This window comes from Dama dama, chromosome X (genome assembly GCF_033118175.1).
Source record: "Dama dama isolate Ldn47 chromosome X, ASM3311817v1, whole genome shotgun sequence".
NCBI lineage: Eukaryota > Metazoa > Chordata > Mammalia > Artiodactyla > Cervidae > Dama > Dama dama.
The window spans coordinates 90,253,048-90,259,369 of record NC_083714.1 but is presented as its reverse complement, the minus strand read 5'-3'; the positions used below and the strand labels follow the sequence as shown (position 1 = coordinate 90,259,369).

The 6,322-nt window shown below is 54.2% G+C and overlaps 1 pseudogene; it reads left to right on the top strand.

Annotated features, from left to right (window-relative positions):
* The first annotated feature begins 1,860 nt into the window (after positions 1 to 1,860).
* LOC133052403 (uncharacterized protein CXorf49 homolog) lies at positions 1,861 to 5,506 on the top strand (annotated as a pseudogene).
* The last annotated feature ends 816 nt before the right edge of the window (positions 5,507 to 6,322 follow it).

Genomic DNA, 6,322 nt, shown 5'->3' with positions numbered 1-6,322 from the left:
TTGAACCCAGCATGCCCACATTGAAGGCAGACTGAGAACGGCTGCTTTCAGGGTACCTGTAGGCAACGTTGAGCCTAAAGGAAACGTACTGTACATCTTCCTAATGAACCCGGGGAGATCCAAGGTCAAAACTTTGTTCCACACACCTACTTGATCCAGTTAGGAGCTATCCAATGTATTTCCCAGCCGGTGAAAACCACACTTCAGAACCTGAAACATACATACACTCAAAGGCTATCAAACATTAGATAGGATTCATTTGGGGTTTTAATAGATTTACAAACATGTATCCAACACCATCATCCTGCAACTTGCAGTATGAAGTCAGGGGGATGCTTTTGAAATCGATGATAATGGCCTGATCCATTCTTTTGGACTGCCACACTTGTATCTACTGGATGCTACACCATGTTGCATTGATCCCTTTGCTTACTGATGAGAATTGGGAGTGTTCTCAGTTTTTCCCATCACCAACACCACTGTGCATGTGTTTCTGTACACTACAAGTACCAGCGTGTCTCCAGAAGATGTACCAGGCAGTGGACTTCCTGGAACAGAGAAAAAATAGTATTTTGTTTTTTTTTCAAGATTTAAGACTTTTGGCTCAAAGCAAGGACTCTGGAGTCATATAGCTTGGTTTCAATTCTGCCACTGATCTGCACGGGCCAAATGCCCTTGGGCCAGTGGCTGAACCTCTCGGAACCTGTTTCCTCACCTGTAAGAGGCTGGTAATCATTGGTACTATAGTCCTAGGAGCCTCACAAGGAAGCATTACTATTTATGTACAGCACTTAGAAGAGTACCAGGCACAGGGGCCCTGCTGTATAAGTTGCTTTTCATAGATTTTGCCAAATTACCTCCAAAATGGATATTTGCAAGACAGTGGTGCACACTGTCACAGGGGTTTGCTTCTAACCTCTCCCACTCTCGGAATGGTTAAGCTCTTGGAAGCTTGTCGTCCTAGAGTGTGAAACCCGATTCATGGTTTTAGTTTACATCTCCAGTATCAGCAGTGGTGAGCCTCTTTGCAGGTGTAACTGGACATTGAGACTCTCTATCCTTTGAATTGCCTCAGAGTGGGGAAAGAGCTGAGGGAGTGAGGTCAACCCCAGTCTGTCCCCCAAATCTGACTGCCAAGAACATCTGATGGAAGCAGATGAGGCAGATTGCTTGCAGAACAAAAATAGGATCCCTTTGCCCTCTGGCCACGTATGGAGAATTATGCCGACCACTGATCACTGACTGTGGGATTCCTCTGCCCAGTCTCTCATTGGGTCCTAAGGCCTGTGGTGGAAGGGAGGCTGGCAAATGCTTTCAGCATGTTCTAAGTGCCCAGCGTCTCCATTCTGATGTTTCATCCTCACCTCCCAGGAGACCAGGGCCCTCAGGACCCTCCTGCCTCCCGCTCCACCCAGTTTGTACAGAGTCAGGGCTCAGGGCTGTGACTCTAATCAGAAAAGGAAGGCAGGACAGGAGGAGGTGGGATGAGAGGCTTGACAGAGGTACTCATACCATCACCTTCATCCGCCAACTCATCAACTGCTCTGATGACCCTTGGGCTCGGCAGCAAACTGGAGGAGGCCTTTGGCCCCATTGGTTACTTGTCGAGGGGCCGGGCAAACAAGGCACGTGCTGGTTGGTAGGAACCAGATCAATAAGGAGGCCATGGCCGGGGCGTCCCAGGCTTACCAAAAGCCTGGGGCAGTTTGCCACAATCTTGCGCATGCGGTGCCTGTGGTGCTTGACCGCTCGCTCCAGACACCGCTGGCCTCACCTTCCATGACCGCCACCACCACTGCCACCACAACTCGGTTGATAAATCATCGCCACCCCAGGTCCGGGGGCCACCCAGATGGCTACATGAGCTCCCCGGATGATGAGGTGTCAGTTTGGGGAGCGGGTTTCGGCTCAGAGGGCAGGGAGCAGACCTGCATCCCCTCAGGCCGGCTCCACAGCCCCACAGGGACTTGGACTGGGCTCCAAGGTGAGGACACCATGAAGCGGGAGGGTGAAGGTGGAGATGGGTACCCAAACCCTGAGGGATTCAACTTAGAGTGGGTGGTGCTGGAAGCGGGGGGGGGGGGGCGGTGCTGTGGGGCTGCCAAGACCAGCTTGGTTCCCTGGCCGATGACAAAGGGGAGGCCCTGCAGCTGGCTGACGAGTCGGTGGCGGCCATCCTGTGGCAAGTGAGTGACCTGGACATACTGGGCGTCCGCAGATACCTGTCCCTGGAGAGCTATGTGATCACCGATGTGTCCTCCTTGTGGGCCGACCTCGAGGTGGGTCCCAGCAGTTGAGGCACGGTCCCCCAGAGTTGTGGGGCAGTGGTGCTGGCTGCGGCCCGCCCTCTCCAGGTTGGTGGGGCTGAGGCAGGCCGGGCCTGGGGGAACCCTAAGAGAGGCACTAAGAGTAAGTTGAACGTGGCTGCAGATCACCAGCAGCCCCCCTCAGAAGGCTCATTTGGGCTGCTGTCTGACTCCGAGTCCTCTGATGAGTTCAGTGAGATAGAGCTGATGAGGGTGAGCATTTATCCCAAAGAAGGAGGCCAAGCCAAGCTCAACAGCCTCAAGGGGCCTAGGAACACGCCCGGACACTCGACTGTCTAAGGCAGGGAGAAGCTCCTTTTTAACCTGCCAGACCCGTTCCTGTCCTCTGTTCTGCGAGGGTTCACTTCGGTTGTGGAAAGGCAGGACAGGCAGGGCGATGCAGAGCTGAACATCTTCCCACCTAAGAAAATGCAGAGTGAGCTCTGAGGGAAGGGTGGCTGCCAGCAGAGCTACCAGGGAGTACCAGTAGTTGGCAGCTACTGCAGCTGCCACTACAGGCAGCCTGCCATGCGTCACTCCTAGGAGGAAGAGAGAGGAGAAGAAATCCCTTGGAGGCGTCTCCAAACCTGCCCTGGGGAGAACCTTCCCTTCCTGGGAGCAGTGAACCTCGGCCACTCCCCTGGAACCGTCCCCTTTGCCCCCAGTCTCTGGCATTCCGCTGCTTGGGAGGTCCAAGAAGTATGCCTTGGTCCCTTGGGGAGCTGAAGAGTCCAAGCATATGGGCGCTGGGGCGAAATCTGTGGCCAGGAGGGCCCGGGAGGCCGTGTCACCGATGGCGGTGGTGGGAGAAGATAACGACCCAAATAGAGACCCAATCACAAAGGGCCAAGCGAGTAGGCCAGGCCCCTCCTCTCTCCCCACTCTTCTCCCTCCCACCCTCCCCAGGACACACGTCTTCACCCGTGCTCCCTCTGTCCGTCCCTCAGGGGTCGTCATTGGGTGCCCCTTGGTCAGTGGGTCATTAGGATGTCAGATTGGGGTCCTTTTACTAGGGACAAACGTTAAAGTAGCACTTTGGGTGTGCTGGGTTCGGTTTTCCACCCTTGGGCTGTTTCCAGTCTCCGCGAGACTGGGACTAGAGAGGAAGGGAGGGCTGGTAGCTTAATTGTGTCAACGAGACCCCTTAAAAGCTTCACAGAGCTTCAGTGTTTAGATGAATGACTTTCCTGAATCTTACTTCCTAGCTGTTTCCCAAACCTTCTTTCAAGGGGCACAGGCTTTCTCAGTGCTGCACTGTTGTCCCCCACTCAGCTCTGCCTGCTGGCCTGGGGCCGACTGATGGAGAAAGTGCTAAAGAGATCAGCCTTTCAATTCTCTTCCCATTCCCCTGCCTCAGCCCAGTCCCAAATCACGCCTGCTCACACACATACAGACACAGACATATAAATGCACTGGTACACACATACACACACACACACACACACACACACACACACACACACACACACACATCATTAGTCCAGATTGGTGAAAAATCTTTGTTTTAGCTTCCCACTCACTGGGCATGGCCATCTTCTCCATGGGCACATCATGGAGAACCCAGCAGTGATGACCTCAACATCAGAGACCCCCAAGATCCAGGAAACTCAGAGCCCTTGGCCCTGAACCCGGGAGAAGTCATGCCCAGAGGACCTGAGCCCTCAGATGAGTGTCTTGGGTTTTGATATGGGGGGAGGGGACCAGGGGTGAGGGCAGAAACCTCTGTCTCTGACTCTCTCTCTCTCTTCTGGGGGCTCAGCCTTGCTCTCAGGCAGTTTCTCCCATGGGAAACAGGGTGTCAACAGGGCTGGCCCTGGCCCCATCACCGTCTATGTGGGATCTGTTTGGCAGGGGTGATCGGTCGCAGTGCCCCAACAGCTACTCTGGGCGTAGACCTGCAGGCTAATAGCCTTTTCTGTCAAGCGCTCTTCACCCACATTGCTCTCCCAGGTGCTGGCTGTGGCTGCAGCTCTGAGAGGCTTGAACCCAGAACCACAGTCTTTGGGGACCGCAGTGGTGAAAATGCAGCCCTTGGGGAACAGGGGAGGCAGGCCCATAGAGAAGGTGTAGCCTGCCAGGCAGAGCAGGGGGGGCTTGTTGCCAGCAGATTGAGGTGCTGCCTCACCTCGCATTAGAGTCTGGTTGACCCTTTCCACCTCACTAGGAGCCTGGGAAGATGGATTGTGTGCCCTTTCCCTCTCAGGTGACCAGGAACCAACCAACCATTCCCCAAGACGGGAAAGGAAGCAGCAGCCACCGGGAATGCTGGACTGTCCTCAGGTAAGGCTTCCTCTGGCTCCTGAAATGCACACCCAATCCTCATGGTGGAATCTGGATCCAAGTACAACGGAAATGTGTGGGCCTCCCTGCCTCGTCCCCATCCCACACCCCTCAGAAGGAGCCCACCTCCTGTCCACTGAGAAAAGTCTTTCCCTTGCCATTCTAGACATCTGGTTTTTGGATGGATGGCCCTGGGGAGAGGAGAAAAAGGAGGCGATGGGAGGGCAGTGTATACTAACCTTTTCTCTTCCTCCCATGTCTACTGGCCTAGTGTCTGGTGCTACAGAGAGAAATGGATGACCTTAAAGAGCAATACAGTATCAGGAACCAGGGACAGAGAGCAGTGTGTTCTTAGTGCAGAAGCAGGATGTGCACTTGGGGTGGGGTGTGCTGCAGGTTCAGGGGACCTCGTAGGGATCAGCAGTCCTGTGGGGAGGAGAACTTATCAAGCCTGTCCCTGGAGCATGCGGTGCATGTTTAGCTGGGTGTGCAGACAAGTAGCAAAGTACCGTGTGGACTGCGTGCACACTCTGTCCGCCAGATGAGTCCTAGAGAGCTCCTTCTGATAGGACTTGTAGAGACACCATGTTGATTTTTCCCTTTAACTGCTGCTTGGTGTGGCCTCTAAGGTTCCTCTTAGATTGTTTGTTTGCGAACAATTTTTGAACTTGAGAGCTGCTGGCACATTTTGGTTCATTTTAGGAAATAGCTCCACATTTAACTCAGGTGGTGGGGAGTGATCAGGCCCAGAGCTCTTTGAATTGGGGCTAGTGGGGTGGGTTTCAGGTTGTATGGCTAGGTTGTTTCACACAGGGACAAGGGGACAGGCTTCTATATCCCTCTGTCTGGAGCACCTTCTTATGCCTTTCCCTATTGCAGCTGCCATGTAGCACCTGGCTGACAAGTTCCAGATCCTTTGAAGTGAGTGTTACACACAACATACCCCTCCCACAGTCCTGGCTGTTGAGCAGGGTTGTGGGCTGGCCCTGTCTTGAGGCTGTTCCCTGACTCTGCTGTTTCATAGGTTGAGACCAACATCTTTCTGCAAGAGGAGCAGGTGTTACCTCTGGGGCTGGTGAGCTGTGGCCAACCTTGTTGCCTCCTGTTTTGCCTCCACCAGGGCATCCTCTGCCCCTTGTTTTGCCCCCTCTCTGCCCCAGTCTCACAGCAGTTTTTGATTAAAGGACTTCTCATATTCTGTGTTCTGCCCTCTCTCTGGGGGGTAGGGGTTGGGGGAGTGGGGCAAGGCCTGGTGGGGAGCCACTCCATATCAGAGCCTGTTGCAGAAAAGTACCTTTGGCATCCTGTGTTGGGGACTCTGGGTCAGCCTCTGCTACCATCCAGGCCAGCAGGGCAATGGATACCCCTGGTCTGGGTTCACTGAGGGCCTGGCCTGGCCACATTGGCACATCCTCCCATTCCCCTAAAGGCCCTTTTCCAGTTCTCTAAGCACCCTCCACTGGGATTTGCCAGTACCCATCCATCACTGACATTCTGCCTCCCCGTTGGAAGGAACTCATGACCCCCTTACAGAACTCCAACCCATCCTCCTTGCCGCACTGGACTCATTGTCCTACTTACCCTGACCACTCTCTTTTCCATTGGAGTACCCTCGATCCCTCCCCTGACTTGCCATTGGTGACCTTGCATGCACGTGTAGTTCAGCAGGTGGAAACAGGCACAGTTGCCCTCATCTCTCCCTTCCCAGGCTCTGCCCTCTCATTGGAGTCCCTACT